Below are 22,028 nucleotides of genomic sequence, written 5' to 3'. Positions count from 1 at the left end.
TTTCACTGTATAACCGAGTTGGAGCTGGTTCCTTCCCATATATATCTATGGAGTGGATTTGGAAACTGAAAACAAACTTTGTGTTCCCAACAAGCTAGTTTAAGGACGGCTTTCACACACAATTATCTCTCAAAACTGAGCATGTTGAGAGACGTTCATTCATCTAGCACTAACGGAACGGGTTGCAGGAGAAACTTTTACTCTGGTTTCTCAGTCTGTTTCCTAGTGCCGGTTTGAATTTCTTGCAGTTTTCACTCTATAACCGAGTTAGAGCTAATACCTTCATGTATATATTTATGGAGTGGGTTTGGAAAATGAAAAGAAACTTTGTGTTCCCAACAAGCTATTTCAAGGACGGCTTTCACACACACTTATCTGTCAAAACTGAGCATGTGGAGAGACGTTCGTTCATCTATCCCAAAGGGAACGTGTTGCAGGAGAAACTTTTACTCTGCTATCTCAGTCTGTTTCCTAGTGCCGGTTTGAAGTTCCTGCAGTTTTCAATGTAAACCCGAGTTGGAGCTACTACCTTCCCATATATATGTATGCCGTGGTGTTGGAAAGTGAAAAGAATCTTTGTGTTCCCAACAAGCTAGTTGAAGGACGGGTTTCACACACACTTATCTCTCAAAACTAATGTTGTGGAGAGACGTCCGTTCATCTAGCACAAAGGGAACTGTTTGCAGGATAAAATTTTACTCTGGTTTCTCAGTCTGTTTCCTAGTGCCGGTTTGAAGTTCCTGCAGTTTTCACTGTAAAACCGAGTTGGAGATAGACCTTCCCATATATATTTATGGAGTGGAGTTGGATAATGAAAAGAAACTTTGTGTTCCCAACAATCTAATTGAAGTACTTCTTTCACACACACTTATCTCTCAAAACTAATGTTGTGGAGAGACGTCCGTTCATCTAGCACAAAGGGAACGGTTTGCAGGAGAAACTTTTACTCTGGTTTCTCAGTCTGTTTCCTAGTGCCGGTTTGAAGTTCCTGCAGTTTTCACTGTAAAAACGAGTTGGAGCTAGTACCTTCCCATATATATGTATGGAGTGGAGTGAGTATAAGTTCTAACACCAACTAGTGTACAAATTATAATTTATACTTTATTCAAACTGCTTCTTCTATAAAATCTGAATCTTTTTATTCTTAAGACAGATTTGTGGCATATGACCTGATGATAAAATTTTCAACTCGCTTGTATTCATAAAGTTCACCAATGTGAGAGTTTATTACAACAACTATTGCTTTTTGGGAAACCCATGTGCCTTGTCACTCTCTTCCATAATATTTCCTGTGGAAAATTCAATCCCTTATTCAGGAAGGGGCTGAGCAAACAGTCTGATGGAAAACCTTCATACACTGCAACACAAGAAAATGAAAATGACAGTGAGCATCCCGTGAAGCCGGCAGACACACACAGCTCATGGCTGGGTTCCCGCCACGACTTTCTGTAACCAGCAGGGAAAATGTGCATTTCAAGAAATAGACATAAACACTTTTCAGGACCTGAGCACATAATTTCCCTTTCCGGGTTTAGTGGGCTTCCATTTAATTCTATGAGAAGTGTTTAAAAAACAGAACAACAGCTGAGATATGGTTTAAAGTAACATTTGTCTTAGTGAAAATAAAGCCAGCTGATAGTTATCATTTTTACTTTATTTGATCTCACTCTCCTACTTTACCTCCCCAACCTCCTCCACAAAATGATGGTGAACGTCCCCTCCTGGGTCAGAAGGCTAAGTAGACAGTACCAATCACATGGAGGTGTGCTTTGTTGTTTTATTTTTCAAAAGAAACATGTTTCATTCATGTGATTTAAAATTAAGATCAAGAAACAAACTCTATTCAATGAATGGTAGCCAACACATGTCGTCATAGCTGCTCATCAGGTTTGGCCCCACGTTACACACATTTACATGGACATGTGACATGTGCTGTCATGGGACATGGTGAGTGGGGACAGGGTCTCTGCTCTCACAGGGCACACAGCCTGGTGGGGGAGGCAGTGTTCAATCATTGCCTTTTTTTTTAATGTACTTACAAATAATGGGAAATGCTATTTAAAAAGAACAAAGTGAGTTAATGAAAGTGAAAAATTCAAGGACAGTATTTAGGCTGAGGGAAGACAGGGATCCTCTTTGAAGAGCTGACACTCCACTGAGACCCAAAGGACAACTCCGGTGCTGCAGGTGAAGGGCAGGGACACATTGATAAAGGGCTGATATCCAGAATACACCAAAATCTCTTTAAACTCAACAAGAAGAATGAATAACCTGCTTAAAAAATGAGCAAAATGCCTCAACACACACCTCAACATAGAAGGAAACTAGATGCCAAAGAAGTCTATGGAAACATGCTCCACAGCATCTGTCATCAAGGGGCTGCAGACTGAAACAGCGAGGTATCACTGCACACCTGTCAGAACTGCCAAAACTCAGAACACTGACAGCACCAAATGCTGGTGAGGATGTGGAGAGACAGGAATTCTCATGCATTGCTGGTGGGAATGAAAAATGGCCCAGATACTTTGGAAGACGGTCTGGCAATTTTTTACAAATCTAAACGTACTCCTACCATATGATCTGGCAACTGTGCTCCTTGGTGTTTACTGAACAAAATGGAAACTTACGTCCACACACAAATCTGCATACAGATGTTAATAGCAGCTTTATTCATAATCACCAGAACTCAGAAACAACTAAGCTGTTCTTCAGTAGGTGAATGGATAAATAAACTGTGGTCCAAGCAGAAAATGGACTATTTATGGTGTTAAAATGAAATGAGTTATCAAGGCATGGAAAGACATGGAGGAACCTTAAATGCATATTACTAAGTGAAAGAAGCCAATCTGGGAAGGTTCTGCAACTGTCTGATTCCAACTGTATGGTGTTCTGGGAAAGGCAAAACCACACAGAATAAAAGATCAGTTGCTGTCAGAGGCTAGAGGGGAAGGAGTAATGAATGAGGTGCAGCACGGAGCATTTTTAGGGTCACTAAGACAGACTACTCTGTATGATGCTGTGATGGTAGAAACGTGTCATTGTACATCTGTCCAAACCCACAGAGTGCACACCACCAAGTGTAAATCCTAGTGTCAAGTATGGGCTCTTGGTGATGATGACGTGTCAGTGTAGGTTCACCCATTGTCACAAATGCACGCTCAGGTGCAGGCGTCAATAGTGAGGAGGCTGTGGGGACAAACTGCAGTTCATACACCCAATCCAGCCCCAGCCACTGCTGTGAATAAAGCTCTGTGGGTGTGTGGACTGTCCGGCTGCTCTGGCGTCTGAACAGCAGAGCTGAGCAGCTGCACCAGAGATCAGGAGGTTTGCAGATCCTGAAATATTGACTCCCAAGCCCTTGACAGAAAAAAGTCTGCTGTGTCCTGTTCTACATGAATCACAATTCACCCTGATGAGACAGGAGAGCAGGGCCCAAACAAGGCATGGTTAATCGGACTGAAGCAATGTTTTAGTTCCAAAACCTTTGTTGAAGTCCTGCAGAATCAGTGACAGACTGTAGCCAGGAAGCGTCTGCAGAAGGAGTCGGTAGCAGGCCTTCCCGCCAGGCTCCGGGATGCCGGGGGCCGCGCGCTGCACGGGGGCCACCCACTTGAAGAAGACGGACTTGCAGTGGAAGCCAATCAACTCATAGAGCTCGGAGAGGATGCTGCACTGCTGAATTCTCTCCTAGGAAATCTGAAGCACAGGGAGAAAAGCAACAAGCATCTGAACAAAACATGTAAGTGAAAAAAGACACGTAAAAAATGTTTTCCCATAAAACAGAGACCTGATGACACAGGAAGGAAGAAGAAGGCTGACTTCGTGCACTGATGGGACCGGATGCAGAAATGCAGGGAAGCAGCGCTGTGCAGATGCTCCAGACCCCCTCCGGCCCCACCTATCCACGTTCATCCTGTCCTTTTCCTAGAAAGGCCTGTATTCCCTGAAACAGAGGAATCTGCTCCCTACACATGAGACGCAGAGAAAGGAAGGAGCAAAAGAAGGGGAAAGTAAAGGAACAACGTTTCATCTAGACCCTAGTATTTGGGCAGGACTTTCACCAAACACACATCATCTCAAAGCACAGAGCACACAGTGAGAGGCTGACAGAGTGACTGCGACTTCTGCTCCTTAAGCACCAGCTACCTGCCAGCACACACTGCCCCCCTTACTGAATCATTACAATCATCTCAGAAAATATTACTACCCCGGCTCACAGGCAAGGAAATCTGAAACTCGGTGAGGAATTATTATCATCCTGGACAATCTCCCACGACCCAGAATTGTCAGAGCCTCCACAGACCCTGGACTAAAATTCTCCATTTCACCACGGGCCCTGAGCCTCAGGCTGAGGCCACATCAGGTCTGCACTGGCCCAGAGCACGAGTATGTGGGACAGGAGATGGTCCCACTCGAAGTGCCAGGCCAAGGCCCTCAGAAACCTATGAAATGAAACCAAATCCCCAAACTCATTTCCAACCAACTGCCCTGTCCGGGAGGACTGCTCGGCACATCTGTGCTGTCACCTGTGCACAGGCTGTGCTAGGGGCCCAGACAGTGACATGACGTCCCAATGGAAGTGGCTCGGCGACCACTTCATCACAGGACAGACTCTCCCGGCTTCCAACGTTAACTCTCCATTCCATTTTCAACTGGAAAGTAAGTTTAGACTTGTTTTCCTCTCCAGAAACAGAGTGGTAATATCAGCAGGAAACTCAAGATTGAGGAAGAGTCTCCTGGCCATCTGGAAGGATAGGCCGGGGAGGGAACAGAGACAGGGATCAGAAAGACCCGTGTTCCAGTCCAAAGTCTGCACATCACTCGCTTTGACAGTTTACTTATTAATACAGGTGAAAAAATCTAATTATGATTGTTGGGAAAACTAATTGAAATAACATATGCCACTAGCATACGTCTAAAATCCTTCATGAGTGTCCCAGAAATGGAAGTGATCGTGGTTAGTTACTGTCTGCCAAGTCTTGGGTGCTAAGCCCACATCAGCCAGCCAGAGATGTGCCAGAGAATGCCTCACCAGCTAGCAGCCTTCTCCAACTTGGAAACTCACAGTGTCCGAAGAACAGGCAGTGGTGGATGCTTTGGGACACTCTGGAGGTAGCACTCCAGTGATGACTTTAAAAAGCTGGGAAGAATTTAGGGGACCATACAGTTCAAATACAGAAAACACATTCCATGTCTGCCCACATTCATCTCTAGCCATGATGATTCAGAGAGGAAATACATATTCAAACGTACAACATTTTCCCACATAAGTGCATCAAAACAATTTGGAAAGAATGTAACTTTCTTCTCTAGGTCACACAACGGGGATTACAAGGTTTGCACTGAGAGCCCTACTTGTAAAACATCTGCTAACATAACTGGGTCCACTATCAGTCCATTCAAAGAGAAGGATGGAAAAGAACAAAGCCAAGCTAATACGCTCCGGTCTTTGGTGGGTTACAATGTCACAAAGGAGACGGACAGGTCATCAAGGAACCACCCTGCCGTGATCACGGAGCCGGGCAACGGGGTGGGCGGCAAGATGTATGACGCAACCGCAGCTGTGCCCGCGCTTCTAGGCAGGTATCAAAGTCACCTCGACATGGCGTCCAATGCTTGTGCCCACGTCCTCATCACCTGAGATGTATTTAAGAGAAATGAAAACTAATAAACGGAAAACACCTTTGGTGGGCACACCGTCCAAAAAGCAAAGTCACAGTTTGACAACTGGCCATCCCGGTTCCCAGGGATTCATTCTTGGAGAAACTTAAAAACCACTCCTCTGTCCTCAAGAATTGCTGCCTACTTGTCCTATCTTTGGCTCAGGGATACAGCACGTTCACGTGAACTTCAATGTCTGCACAGATTTGACTGTCTTTCTCCAGGTTCATTTGTCCATTCTGAAGAGGCCTGAGTTAAGTCCATCTTCTGTAAGATCAATTCCCTCCAGTGAAAACTCATCGAGCCTGCAATTAAAAGCCAACTGAACAGGACTGTCCTCAGCTAAAAATGTCACCCACCCTTCACTGCTTTCTTAATTTCCTTTCCTAGCTAATTGCAACAGACTAAAACCTCCCTCCACCCAGCTCCCCAACTATGTCAAACAGAAAGTAAGGTCCATAAAAGAGGAGACAACTCCATAGTCACCTCTGAATTCCTAGCATATACTAATGTCAATAAATAGAACTATGATTATGGCTTCTTTCCTTTAAAACCTTTCTGGTTATTTAAAGGAGACCTTGGAAGAGAGCTGTTTGGGTCTAGTATCTTGATCCAGAAGACTCAGGAGGCCTTTTTCGGAATGGCTGTTCACTGATTCATTCAAAACACAACTTCTCATTCCGGGAGGAGCTGTGATTTTCTGCCAGGAGATTGTGGTCACTCTCATGCCAGAACAGCTTTAAACTAAATCCTTACTTTGGATTTGTTATTTTTCCCTGCTTTCCCAAAAATTGACTTTCCTTAATTTCTTGCCTTGAGGAATGATATTTTTCTTTCTTTCTAATTCACCCCTTATTAAACAGGATTCTCAGGATGTGCTTGGCCTTACATAGGATGAGCCATCCAACTCCCAGTGTGAGAGGCCTGGGGCTCACCTCCCGCCCTCCTGCCAGGGCAACTAACACTCAGTTCAGGAGCCAACCGGCACCCCAGGGCTTCTAAGGCTCGCGTATCTCCCAGAATCCCTGCTTTCTGGTATGACTTGGATTCTGAGGATTTCCCCTCACTTTCTTGACAATTAGCTGTGCAGCTTGAAAGATGAGGAAGGAAGGATTTATTTCTTAATCAGCATTTTAAGGAACTTGTGTAATGAACGTTTTCACGAGTTTCTAGAACCCTCCATTGCCGAGACAGAAAACACAATAGATATTTTCTAAATTTAGGTATCATGTGCATTGTTTCTTTGCTTTTGTTTTCTTAACTACTAACACACATTTTTTAATTAAAAAAAATAAGGCCCAAAATAGGATAGAAACTTGAAGGGGCAAACAAAATTTAAGGGCAAAGAAAGAAAAATGATAAGTACTCTACAATGTTAATATAATACATACACTATGGATCAGATCAGCAATTCTCAGTAACAGCTAATTGAAACATGACCATGAGGTAAAACGTCTCTCCTGTCAGGAGATGACCAACAGATACTAGAAATTAAACAACAAATTAAAATTCTAAGTCTGGCGAAGTATAGAAGGCTACCAGCTAAATGTGTCTTCTTCTGGAAAAGAGGGAGGCTCACCAGCTCTTTACTGTGGAGCCTGAGCCTAGGGGAGGGTGGTGAAGAACCGCCCTGTAAGTATCCAATTAACAAAGTGGGTAATGAATAAAGAGACGTGAGCTTTGATGACAGAGATGATACTACTATTCACTTGTCCTGTAAAGTATGTCTTCACATTCAGTGATCAATACCTCGGCGTCCTCAGGGATTGAGATTATAGGAAAATGCACAGTCCGGGCCCAGACCTCCTCTGTGAGCTCGTGACACTGCACTTAGATGTCTCAAGGGCAACTCCAACTCCACCTGCAAAGAGCTGACTTCACGGTGCTCCTCCCATAGCTGTCCTGCCCAGGGCCCCTGGTTGGGAGGGAAGGTCTCTCTGCCCCTCCCAGCTCAGGCCCATCACTCACAGATGTGACTGGACCCCTCCTTCAGGGCTCAGATTTCCTAAGTCACCGAGCCCCACCACCCACACCTGACCTACCAGGTACTCACAGGCACTCCCTCAGCACTGATTCTGGGCTGGGGACCACGCTGCACACTGTGCGAATGTTATCTCACTGGATCTCCACAACAGTCCTGGGAATTGGGTATATCACTGCTTCAATTGATTAGATAAATTGTTTCACTTCCTTGAGTGCGTCATCCAAAGTGACACGTCTACTGAGCCACAAACATGGGACTGAAAACCACTTGAAAATTGAACACTGCTACACCTCGCAGCCACCCTACTCTGATTCGTCACATCACTTTCTGCCGAGCCTACTGAATGTTTGCAAGCATTCTACAAACACAAAAGTGATCTACGAGAGCACCCCACTCCCCTACTTAAAATCTGTCAATGACGGTCCACTGCTCTTCAGAGAAAGCCTCACTGGGCCTGAGCACAGCCCAACGGCCCGGCATCCTCGTTCCCTGCACGGCCACGCCGCCTCACCCACCACGCAGCACAGTGCCATGTCCAGGACTGGGATGCTGACTCCGTACAACAAGGGGCTCGTCTCACTCGAACAATGATCACCCTCTTCAGTGGTCACCCTCTTCAATGCTGACTCTCAGAAAAATATTTTCTCAGGATGAATCAATATCTTTTTCCTTACAACTTCCAGTCATTGATAATGAGCTCCCCCAAAAAGAGAGAAGACTTAATCCTCAGTCTCCTTATCTGTAAAGTGGAAATAGCAAGGAAATATGTAAGGTTTTCAGAGAAATAAAATTCATGTGAGTCTGAGGGACAATTCCCAACATACAGTAAGCACTCAATATGGGCTTACTTAGTATTAATAAGAATATGTTGCATTCCAGCAACCTTAAATCAATGTTTTATGGCTTTGTCCAACAGACTACTGACAAACAGTTGGATGAACCCCTTTGAGCAGATCAGCACAAGTGTATTGGGAGAGGTAAGGGCTGCCTCCAGTTACAGTTCAAACTCTTACATTTTGTTTGAGCCTTTAGTTGTCATTATTGAATAAAGACAGGTGTTCTTTAGTCAAAGCTCCTGAAACATAAATCTTCAAAGATAGATACAAATTAGTTTTGAAGTACAACATTCTCACTAGAAATTATTTGAAAATGATAGTCTTAGCTCCTCTGTACATCAAAAGGGCATGTTCTTAATGTATCTGACTATATACACTGAAAGGATTGTTTAAAAGAAATTAAGATGAAGCCATCCTAAATAAGTTCTCAGTATCATCTGCACAAAGCCCCACCCAAGGGTCTCATTTCTCACTTCCACATAGGTGTTGAGGTAGTTTAACCTGGGTCTTGGTTTTTTATAACACAGGGGAGGGAAGAGTTGTGGATAGATTTATGTAGCAAATATAAACCTAGTGTATTTGATGTGTAGGAATCCTAGAAATAAACAAATTGATATATTGTCCCCCACATAAGAAGCTCAGCCTTTCCATTTACAACAGCATTAAAAATAAAATGGGAGATACATTTAACAAAAATTTACAAGATTTGTACATTGAACAATTTGAAGTATCACTGAAAAAATTTTAGAATATCTACATATATGGAAGACATCCCATGTTCATGGAATAGTAGACAATATTGTTAAAAATGTTAAGACTCCCCAAAGTGATCTACAAATTCAGTGGAATCGCTATCAAAATTCCAGCTGACTTCTTTGCAAAAATTGAAAAACTGATCCCAAAATTCATATGGAAGTGCAAGGGGCCCAGGACAGCCAAAGCAATCTTGAAGAAGCAGAGCAAAGTGGGAGGACTCACTTTAAATGTTACTACAAATCTATAGTACTGAAGTCATTATGGTACTGTCATAAGTTTGGATACATAAATCTATGAGACACAGTAAAAATTCCAGGGGGGATTCTTACATTTACAGTCAGTTTTCAACAAGGGTGCCAACAACACTCCATTGAAAGAATAGTCTATTCAACGAATGGTGCAGGGAAAGCTGGGTATCTTCAGGCAAAAGAATGAATTTAGAATCTGAAACCCCCTATTGTATATAACAAATAAAAATGAATTGAAAATTGATCACAGACAGAAACGTAAAATCTAAACCTATAAACTTTCTAAAAGAAGACATAGTATAAATCTTTGTGGTCCTAGGATAGGTTATGGTTTCCTAGATACAATACCAAGAGCAGAAGTGATAAAAAAAAAAAAAAAACAGATAAACTGGACTTCATCAAAATTAAAACCGCTTGTTACAAAAGACATCATCAAGAAAGTGAAATGAAAGGGGAAGTGGGTAGCTCAAGTGATAGAGTGCATGCTTGGCAAAAAATAAATAAATAAATAAAATAAATGAATAAATCTAATTACCTCCCCTATAAAGAAATTGTCTTAATGTTTAAAAAAAGTAAAGTGGAATGACAATCTGCAGAATAGTAGAAAAAATTTGCAAAGCATATATCTAATAAGAGACTAGTATCCAGGATATAAAACTAATGCTTACAACTGACCAATACAAAGAAAATCGACCCAATTTTTAAATTTACCAAGGAATTAAATAGATACACAAATGGCCAATAAGCATATGAAAAGATGCTCAGCATCACTAGTCAAATCAAAATCAAAATGAGATCTCATTTTACACCCACTAGGATGGTTATAATCAAAACACGGACAATAACAAGTGTCAGTCAGGAGGCAGAGGAATGGGAACCCTCAATATGCAGCCATTGGAAAGGGGCAATGGTGCAGCTTCTTTGGAAAAGTCTGGTGTTTCCTCAAAAGTTTAGTGTTATCATATGGCTCAGCAATTCTACTCCTACATATAGGGTCATCCCTCAGTATCCTCAGGGGATTGGTTTCAGGAACCCACCACCCTGGATTCCATAATCCAAGGATGTTCGAGTCCCTTTACAACCAGCCATCTGGATCCATGAAGTGGAAACTACAGATATGGCGGGCCAACTGTACAGCCAACAGAATGAAAACATATTCTCACAAAAATTTGCACATCAATATTCATAGCAGTATCATTCAGAGTAGCCAAAAGTTACAAACAATATCCATCCATCAATGAATGGGTAAAAAAATTATGAAGAATAGTCCCAAAAACTTTTGGTCATTGAATCTTTGACAAAGGAGGTGAGAACATACAATGGAGTAAAGACAGCCTCTTCAGAAAATGGTGTAGGGAAAACTGGACAGCTGCATGTAAATCAATGAAGTTAGACTACTCCCTCACAGCACACACAAAAATAAATTCAAAATGGCTTAAAGACTTAAACATGTAGACAAGACACTACAAACCTCTTAGAAGAAATCGTAGGCAAAACATCTGACATGCATCTCAGCAATGTTCTCCTAGAGCAGTCTACTCAAGCAATAGAAATACAAGCAAAAATATACAAGTGGGGTCTAATTAAACTTACAAGCTTTTTCACAGCAAAGGAAACAGTAAGCAAAACAAAAAGACAACCTATGGAATGGGAGAAAATATTTACAATAAATGAGACTGTCAAGGGGTTAATTCCCAGAATATATAAACAGCTTTTACACTTCATAAGAAAGAAAAATAAATAATTCAATCCAAAAATGGGCAGAAGTGCTAAAGAAACTTTTCTCCAATGAAAACATACAAATGGCCAATAGGCACATGAAAAAATGCTCAATATCATTATCAGAGAAATGCAAATCAAAACTACAATCAAGTATCAACTCACACCAGTCAGAATAGCCATCATTCAGAAGTTCACAAACAATAAATGCTGGAGAGGCTGTGGAGAAAATGGAACCCACCTACACTGTGCTGGGAATGCAGTTTGGTGGATCCATTGTGGAAAACTGTATGGAGATTCACCAAAAGACAAAAAATTGACTTCCCCTATGACCCAGCAATCCCACTCCTGGGCATATATCCAGAAGTAACCCTAATTCAAAAAGACACCTTCCCCCAAATGTTCACAGCAGCACTATTTACAATAGCCAAGACATGGAAACAACCTAAATGTCCAATGACAGATGACTGGATAAAGAGGTTGCAGTATATTTATACCATAGACTACTACGTAGGCATAAAAAATAATAAAATAATGCCATTTGCAGTAACATGAATGGACCTGGATAATGTCATTCTAAGAGAAGTAAGCCAGAAAGAGAAAGAAAAATACCATATGAGATCGCTCATATGTGGAATCTTAAAAAAAAAAAAAAAAAACACAAAGAAAGAGAAACTTATCTACAGAGCAGAAACAGACACAGAGACATAGAAACCAAACTATGGTTACCAGAGGGGAGACGGTGTGGGAAGGGATAACTTGCGAGTTCAAGGTTTGCAGATACTGATTATGTATAGAATAAACAGCAAGTTTTACTGTATAGCACAGGGAAATATGTTTAATATGTTATAGTAACTTATGTTGAAAAAGAATATGAAAATGAATACATGTATATTCCTATATAACTGAAGTGTTGTGCTGTAAACAAGAAACTGATGCAACATTATAAACTGACTAGACTTCAATGAAACTATTTTTAAATAGACCAAAAACAAAAAAAAGAAAAAAGATATTATTAAACCAAAAGAATAAATTACTGTTTCAAGCTACAACATGGATGAGCCTTAAAAAAGTATGCTGAAATAAGCCAGACACAAAAGGACAAATACTGTCCTTTTAGGTGAAGTGTATCTAAGTGTTCATTGTACTACTCCTGTAAATTTTCCGGAAGTTTGAAGTCTATTAAATTAAAAATAAAGTGTATTATTCATTAAAAACACATAAAACGATCCCTCACAGGAGGGCTTTAAATAATAAATGAAGAAATGCATGTAAATCTCCTGGAACAACACTTTGCACGTCCACAGACAGTCACTGCTGTCACTGCCACTCAGAGGTTGGTACCAGCGCTGATGAGAGCTGCCTCCACTCACTGCCCTGCAGACAGGTGTGAGGGCCTGGGGTCTGACAGGCAGGGTGACCTGGAACCTGAGTCAGACACATCAATGCCCCAGACTCTGTGTTACCCAACTTTCTTATACAAGCTGCTACATGTAACGTAAACACTCTAGAGGGATTTATCTTACAACATAGGCAATACAGTCAATGTTTTACAATAACTATAAATGGAGCAACTATTGTACACCTGAAACATATCATATTGTAAATCAGCTATACCTTTAGAAAAAATTAAAAAATAATGTAAAAATGTTATAACTTTAATATCAGTCCAGTTTTTAAGTAACTACTAAACAGCTTAGAATGTATAAAAGCATTTAAGTGTGATGTTTATTTACATATTTATTTACTTTCAGCCTCCTGCTAAAAGAGAATTTAAACAATTTTTTAAACACAGCTTAACAACCATAACAACAAAAAGACAAAAGTGAGAGTGAAAAGAAAATGGAGATTCAATACTTAAATGAAACCAGGGGGAGGTAAAGTCATAAAAATGGATGCCATGAAGTCAGGGTAAGTGTTAAAGGCCGACTAGGAATTCAGCTGTAAGATTTTTGGCAGCTAAAGCAAAAAGAAAATGATGAAGGGGCGGGTGGTAGAGCTCAGCGTTAGAGCGTGTGTATAGCACACACAGGGTCTGGTTTCAAGCCCCAGGACCTCCACTAACAGATAAATACTCCTAATTACCTACCCCCCCAAAAAGAGCCCCAAAGAAAAGAAAAAGAGAAATTTGTTTCCTAAAAAAAACTGATATTAAATTTAGATTAAATACTAAATAAAAAGAAAAAAGAAAAATAGAAACAAATGAGTGACACAAGCGATAATGCCCGTGAGATAAATCTGCGGTGGCAGCTGGCAGGTCCCCATGTCCCACGTGGGAAAATCTGAAACATCCTTCACACCACCCAGAGTCATCCTCAGCCTACCCCACCCCTCCCCCTGTTAAATGCAGGAGCACAGCCAGGGCCGGGCCTTTGTTCTCTCTGTGTCATCACAGTGAGACAGGATGGAAGGGGGCAGAGCACAGCCATTCAAGGAAGGCCACAGCAATTAACATCAAAATGGTGAAGGATTCAACACCCAATAGGCCTTGAGGCTCAGGATGAAGAGATTTAACTTGTAGCAGATCTTGAGCTTCATTACACACCCATTGTAATAGTAACATGGTGAATAACACACCCCCAGGCACCATGGCAGTCCCAAGTCTAGCCAAAAAAGGTCAAAGGGTGGGAAATGGCCAACTCCCTGTGAATTCCAGCCCCTTGCCCTTAGGCTGGTCCTTCTATTTATTACCATATGAAACCAACAAGCCCATGAATACAAGCAACACAGCACCGCCTAGGGGTCACATCTCTCTCCCGCTTCAGAGAAGGCCCACACTCTCTGGATTGTGTACCTACTTTTAATCTGAGCATCAACCCCCACACATCGTGGAATTTCTCTTGCCTTTCAATGAATCTCTCTGAATAAATCTACCTTTACTCAACAGTGGCTTGCGCTTGAATACTTTCCTGCATGAAGCCAAGTACCCACATCTGGCAGGGCACATCCAAGGGGCTCAACCAAAGCCTGGGACACAGCCCTTCTCATGACCCACTTATTTTTTCTTGTATCAACAGGACTGGGTTGTGAAGGGAGCTCTAAGGCCCTGGTTAAGGGACAGAAGCAGCCCCAAGGGCTCGAATTGGCGGGCAGCCTCTCCCCCAGCAGGGGCCCTGGGGTCTGCCTGGTTCTCTGTGTTTCCTTGTTGTGCTGAATCCCCAGCCACAGAGCGTTCTCCCTAGGCCTGTCCCCACAAAACCCTTCTCTCCAAAATACAAGCACATCATGTCACAGTCCTCTTGTTCAACCAGGAAATGTTCAGCCCACTATTTCCCTCCCCAGTAAAGTACCTAACTGTCCTCCCTCCCATCCCACCACTTCTTTCTTTGTGACAACTCTGCACTCCCCACCCACCATCCTGAACGCAGGTGCCTTGCTGGCTGGGACCGAGATGTTTCAGTCTTACACAGCCTGCGTCCTTTCACTTTCCCCTTTCTACATTAAAAAGCCTTTCCTGAGTCTCCCACCCATCTGATTCTGAACTTCACAAAGTGCTGAGGTTGCAGTCACTGTGTGCACACATCCCAGGTTTTGACTAGGTTTCCTTCACAAGATCCTCATTAAGGAGCTGCATCAAGAAGTTTAAAGAGGCTATTCTTACATCTTAGTGGAGGAGCCTGCATAAAATTTAAATGGCTTTGAATAGACTGTTAACCAGGGACAGAGGGGTCGCAGGTCCTAGTCAACAGTGTCATGAGGCAAAATGTTCTTCAAAGGCTCAGAGTGGCTTCTGAACACTGAGTCGGCAGGGAGGAGGTGACAGGCAGTGAGTGGGGTGTGTGACAGAGCTTACGCTCCCCCAGCTTGGGAAGAATTGAATTTTTTTCTAGTTTTCCAAACAATTTCTTACTACCTTTTTCTCCTACTGTCACATACCATTTCCTACGAATTAAGAAAATCAATATCAGTCATTTGGGCCACTTGGGAGAAGCTACACAATGCCATTCACAGGGCTGGGGCACGACAGCCATGCCAGTCTAGGTTGAAAGACCAGTGGGGGTATTTCCAAGGTGATCACGGGCATGCAGCAAACTCCCCAGCTTCAATTACCTCATCTCAAAGGTGGGGCCAATAAAACTACCAAGCAAAGTGTGTGATGATTATGGCCAACATCTGTTTACTAGGTAAGTGCCCATGACAGCTGCCGCTTAATGGGGAATGAGTATGACTAACGAGGCCGTCTACCTGGTCACACGTGCTCTGCCTTCCTGCCTTGGTGCAGCAGCAGAGCTTGTTTAGCTGAGATTAACACCCCCAGAGCAGCCCCGATGGGTAAGCTCCCAGCGCTGCATGGCCAGGCCTGTTCCTTTCCTTCTCAGAGCTGATCACAGTTTGCAGTCATCTGTTTTTATGTTTATCCTTTTTGTAACTGCCTCCACACCGGAGTTTTGCTCAAGCAGCACAGGGCCAGGTATGTCTTGCTCCCTGCTGGATATTCTGGGCTGGGAGACAGCCGAGCACACATCTGGCTCAGGTGCTGAAAGGAGAGGGCAGAAGGCCCAGGGGCCCATGCTGAACTGAGGCCCCTGCACCCAAAATTATGGTCTGACTTTGGGCAAATTACACAGTTTTCTTTACCTTGAGATTCCTCATTTGTCCATGAAAATAACTGCCCATGGCACACAGATTTACCAAGATTAAAGGAAATCACCAAATTCACAACATATTCAAGGGGCCACCAGTGCATCCTCAACAGACACATGCTGCCTTTACAGCTCTGACACAAGCGAAGCGGGGCGGCCCCACACAGTGAACACTGCTAAGTGCCAGTGTGTTAAGTGCTCCATGTGTGCTACAATACTCTTTACAACTTACAACAATCCCAGGTAGAAACGAATATTATCATGCCCATTTCACAGATTCACCAACAGGTTAGGAGAGGTTACATTCTAGCCCAAGGCCCCATGGTGAGGAAATGGCAATTTAAACCTGAATCTGTGCCGAGGCCTGGGCTACATCTCTTTCCCATCCACCTGACCACTTGCCTATGTATTCCACCTGTCCAATACACAAGTTTGCAGCCGGCCAGCTCTTGAATGCAATGTTTGCCACCGTTTCTCAATGTTCATTAATTACCATAAACTGTTCTCAGAAACCACTACAGAAAAGAAAGTTGGGCTTACGTCCCTGCCCACAAAGGAGAGGAATTCTGCCTTGCCTTCTCCTGTAATGTGCAGAACACCTTCCCTACACCACCAAATACTTTTGTATGCTTCATCCATGTTTATGTTTACACACGGCTTATTAAATTAGAAGTTACCTGAAGTAATTCCATCTCAGTTGCTTTCCAAGTTTGCAGATTATCTATAATCATTCTGTGACCGAAAATACTACAGTGTGAATGAAAATACTGCAACCATGTCAGTAAACAAAGAATGCTGAAGCCAGGTTATCAGCGGCTGCCAACACACCCCAGCAAGTACAGGCCTGCAGCCCAGCCTCTACAGCCACTCACAATGGTGCCCTCTGAGCAGACTCAGAATAAGAAAGGACAGGATACTTGCCCTAGATAGCTAGGTGCTTGTCTAAAGAATGAATTCAGTGAGTCAAAATGTTTGCTTCCTCCCATACATGGAAAAGCACTAAATTCTTGAACTTGAGATACCTGGCTTTCTTTAGATAACAAGCAATCTTTTATTCTTCCAACTACCTGGTCTTTGTTGTAAAGCTCCTATATATCCTAGCTCCTCCTCAACCTCTTGGGAGCAGTCTCTCCGAGTGATCTGAGAGGCTGTCATCCCAGCTCGAGTCCTCCCACCAAATAAAACATAACTCTTAACTTTTAGGCTGCACATGTATTTCAGTCAAAAGTTTTGGACACCTGGAAGGGACCCAGAGGAGACTTCTCTCCAGCTGAACTCTCCGAGTTACCGGAGCCTTGGTACCAGCATTGGCACTTTGTGCCCATCTGCCTCCTCAGGGAATCCAGATGAATTTGGGTGAGTCTCTCCTGGTTCTCGGATCTCCCATATTGGTTGATGATCCTGAGTTTTATTTGGTGGTGTTTCCAGGTAACTGGCCCTCCAGTTGAAAGAGAATGGGGGGAATTACCCACCCAGTGGAGACATACTGGGTGGGGCCTGGTTGAAAGATAACAGGAAACACCCACCTTGAGGAGACGTCTGAAATGGGGCTGGTGGAAACATACCAGGAAAATACTCACCCAGTGAAAACGTCCTGAGTGGGTCCAAGTTGAAAGACACTGGGTTCAGGACTGAGTGGTTAGGTAAGAGGCTGGTCTAATGTTGTCCTCAATTTGGTTACCTCCATTGAATTTTTTGGAATAAAAGTAAAACTCTTATGAGGAACCTTTCAACTCCAAAAATGGGACCCTCCTCCTGGCTGGTAACAGCTTTCTTGGGTGACAGAGAAACTTTCAGGAATGGTAGAGGCAAAGACTTCATGCCATAGTGTTGTCCCTGCGGGAAATCTTACCAGCAATTTTATTCTGAGAACCAGACCTTACAATGGGGAATAGAACTTTCAAAAAAAAATTAAAAAAAAAACAAAAACACAGAACAGAAAAGAAAATGAAATGACAAATTGCCAGCCTCCAACTAATACACTAGCCAGGTTTATATACGTACAAAACTTACAACATTAATTAGGAATTAGAAAAAAAAACTCACCCTGAAAGTAACTAACCAGGCCTGATAAAGTATTTTTTGGAATTCTGAACTTATAAGAACAAAATCCCCTTTAGGGGGAACTTGGATTTCTCTTCCTGTGTCCTTGAAATGTAAACGTTTTATCTTTCTCTGGGTGTTTTATGTGTGTGTATGTATGTATATATGTGTTTCTTTTTTTTTAAACGAAACCTTGGACTCTGTCATACAAAAGGTACAAGTATTGTGTACATATTGTGGCCATGCAAATAAACTGGGATTCTCAAAAATCCTTTGATTGTACCAATTTTCAGATATTTTGCCATCTTAACCATTGTTGCATTAGCCTGGACCACAAAGGCTTTTAGCTTTTGGAAAGTAAACTTTTGAATTTTATTTAAGCAACACCCCCACTCTCATGTGGAAAAGCCTCTTCATCTTATTGGTTTAAAATCACTATATATATATTTATATATATATATATAAATTGATGGCCATGTGATGGATCCTTTAACTTGGGAAAACTTTTAAATTGGTGAAAGTTGAAAGAGCTCTCATTATAAACAGCCGTTTTATTGGTACCTATTAAAATCAAGTTTAAAGGTAGAAAAATATATCTAATGGTTAACCTAAGAAATTAGTTAAAAAAATAAAACTGGTTTGAAAAGCTACATTTGTGTTTTTCCTTTCCGATCAATGGTTTTAGAGTTGCTAATAAATACTTAGAATAATTAATGTTAATTAGGCTGAATAACTGGAAAAAGGATTGTAAAAATGTCGGAAAAAAAAAGATAAGGGGCTTATCCCAAATGGATAAATATTTTTATATGGTTATTTTGAATGAGATAAATAAAATGGACATTTTTGGATTTAGATACAAGGTTTTGATACTACACTACGTAAAGTAAAAAAAAAGGGGGCCAAAGAGATCACCTACTGCCCCCCAACATTAAAGTTCAAACAAGTCCGCTTTAGCACAGTTTAAAATATATGTATTTATAGAGCTAAAAAAAAATACATATTTATAGACTGAAATACTTGATCAATGATTGGGACAACAGACCTATTAATCAAATTGAAAATCGAGAAGGGCCTAAGCTCTTTGGCTGAAACTTGGGGATCCCAGAGACTTTTGTATATAATTAGATACAATGCACAAAAAAAAAAAAAAAAAGCTTCTGGCACTCCTTCTAGAAATAGGAATTACTGATTAAACCTAATAAATATAAAAATTAAAGGTACAAGATTTAATAAAACTGAGATAAAAGTTTGTAAAATTGGCATATTTAAATGGGCTTTATATAAAACTTTTGCTTAATTATATTGTGGGATAGATATATTTCAATGGAAAATGCTTCCCTTTCTTGGTATTATAAGGCTGGGCACATATCTGTCCCTTAGAAAATATTAATTGAACAAAGTAAAGGAAACCAATAGAGTTTTGTGAGCTGTCCAATATAATGTAAAATTAAAAACAAATATTCAGTGGCTAATAGACAATAAAATAAGAGGTTTTCCCTGGGTTTAACTTATAACTCAAGGAAAAGAGACCTCACTAAATACCTTATACAAGCTTTGGAAGACATGATAAAGTAAATCTTAAAGTTTTAAGACATGGAAATCTTTGTTTACAGCTCTTCTCACTGATACAAAAAAAGCCAATTAAGGAGATACAATTGGACCTGCATGACAGAGCAGTTCTCTGGGGAACTGGAAGCGTGTGTCTCTGTCTTGCAGATCAGAAATATAAATACAGCAAACAGTGACGTAGGACTGAGCCTAATTAGCTCAACGAGATAATACTTAAGGCCAAGAAATTTTTGGCATTTTAGAACTCAGAACTCTGAGGCGTCCTTCAGCATTTGTCAAGAAATCTTAAATGTCGGTTTCATAAATAGTAAGCCTTAGTGATTTGAGAAAGCAAATTCAGCTTACTCCAACTATTATTATACCTAACTTATAAGTAAGTTTTAAAGTGAACCTATGAGATCTCTAGCTTTTGTATGTTTATAAGCCTGCGTACACATTATAGATGTGAGATATTTCTACAGCTGAAAGAAAAAATCAAAGTCAAAGAGCTCTGCTTAATTGACGTAAAAAAAATAAGAGCTTACAAATTAAGTATTTTTAAAATAAAAACTGACCAAATTGACTTTCAGCGTCACGTGAACTGGAAAATATTCAATATTAAGATAATATTTGATATTGTTTAGTTTAAGTATGTTCTAATTAATATAGACATCTTTAAAGTCATCAATATTAAGTACAATACCTTTACTGTACCTAGGTTTAATGAAAGTCAAATAAGATCCTGTTATATCTGTTGCAGAATTGTCAAGAAAAAAAATAGTAATGTGGTGTAGTAAAATTTTAAGTAAATTAAATGCAAATGAGATGAGAGCTTTGGGTAAATTTTTAAAATATATTTTTAAAATGTATGGTTAAGATAATCTCTAAATGTTTGGTATCTTTAAATTCTAGAGTTGTGCTAAATTAAGTTAAATGATAGGATTTTATTAAATAGCTATGACATTTTCAGATAAAATAAGATTGAAATATGAATTATTTAACATTTAACTTACCCTTACAGAGAAACTAAAGGCGTTTAGAAATATTAATAAATTGTTGGTGCTTCCCTGAAATAATCTCTATTATTAAGGGTATTATCTCAGTATCCTAGGAAAGTAAGATAAATGTGTAAAGGAAGATATATGAATGTAATTATATTTTGTTAATAAAAAATAGTGACTTCTGAAGCTGGTTACTTCTGAATGGAAGAGAAAATAAAGGACACACTAATGTGAGTATAGAAAGCTGTGGAACGCTTGTGGAAGAGGAACCCTGAGGAAAGAGTTTTGTACGTGGTCGGAATTGTCTAAGTTTAGAATCAACTTGGGCAAAGTAAATGAATCTTAGAAGTAAGCAGGTACAAGACTAGATTTGGTTTTCTCGCTGTTAAGAGGAAAAAATTTTCTTAAAATGTTAATCCACCTTCAGTAACAGATTGTAAAACTTCTTATACCACTTAACTGATCTGTTCTGCCATTATCTTTGATGCATTTTCTTGTTAATGAAATAGTACTACGTTACAGTGATCTATATGTTTATCTGACAAAGTGTTCTGAAAACTTTTAACAAGCTCCCCAAATATCAATTTCTAATTAAAGTTCTTTTAATCTCCAGTTAAGTTTGGGATGCTACAGAGGGCCCCTGAAACATCCCAAAGAGAGATTTTAAACTAGTAAGTTTCATTTGGCATGTTAAATAACATGGTATTGTCAAATGAATAATAGATCTTCCTAGGTTATATTGTATGAGAAAATATTATTAATATAGATATTCTAGAAATTATATGGATTCCCTAAAATTCTGGTATATCTGAAATGTTACCAGTCATAATTCTAGTTATAGTGACCAGCTTTCTTTATTGATTATAGTGTAACGTTGTTTAACCATGCTTTTAAATCACTTGTCATTTATATACAGTTAATTGTTTCCTTCTGATGATTTTGCAAATTGCTTTCTCTTCAAGGAGATTTATTGATTTCAAATAAATTTCAAACTATAGCACTGAACTAAACTTGGTAAGAAATTTTAAAAGTCTAATGAAAACTCTGATTAAAAGAATTAGTTACATGGGACTGAGTAAACTGGTGAATATGGTTATACTTTTTGATTTTGTCTGAAATACTACTGGCTTTTAACCTGTTTCCCAGACATAAAGAAACTCTTCTCCTTAAGCTAGTTATGATTTACAGAAATTTGATAAATTATACCTATGTAAGCAGACTTGGAACAGTTATCTTTTCTCTATATCTGATCCCTCAAGAGACTAAAATCTCTTAGGTCCCCAGTGGCTCTATCAGACAAATGAGGAAGATCATCTCCTAACAGATATAGCAATCTCAAAGTATTTTAAGGATTTTAAAGAGAAAAGAATTTACCTAAATCTGTAAGGCAGAAATCCATGATAAGCCCTTGACAAGGCATTCCGGGCCTAAGAAAACCTTATTAACATTCTACCCTGAGAGTCCTTATTAAAAGTTCCAAAGCAGCCAATTTAAAAAAAGCCTATATAATCAAATAATCAGACTTAGCTTGTAAACAAATTAATCTTGATTTGACTATATTTGAGAAAACTGAGGGTAACTTTAGAGAGAAAAAAAATTATATTTTAGTGGACATTAATTTCTAATTTTGTTGATTGAAGTCTATATTC

At 40.4% G+C, this 22,028-nt stretch overlaps 1 long non-coding RNA gene across 3 annotated transcripts in view; it reads right to left on the bottom strand.

Annotated features, from left to right (window-relative positions):
• Window positions 1-1,763: 1,763 nt before the first annotated feature.
• The window catches only part of LOC141574623 (uncharacterized), a 119,210-nt gene continuing 98,945 nt past the window's right edge, over window positions 1,764-22,028 (bottom strand). For all 3 annotated transcript variants that reach the window (XR_012501509.1, XR_012501510.1, XR_012501511.1), the window contains one exon: window positions 1,764-3,696. This is a non-coding gene — a long non-coding RNA (uncharacterized LOC141574623). The remainder of the gene's footprint in view (window positions 3,697-22,028) is intronic.

This window comes from Camelus bactrianus, chromosome 22 (genome assembly GCF_048773025.1).
Source record: "Camelus bactrianus isolate YW-2024 breed Bactrian camel chromosome 22, ASM4877302v1, whole genome shotgun sequence".
NCBI classification, from domain to species: domain Eukaryota; kingdom Metazoa; phylum Chordata; class Mammalia; order Artiodactyla; family Camelidae; genus Camelus; species Camelus bactrianus.
This window is presented reverse-complemented; position numbering and strand designations above follow the sequence as displayed.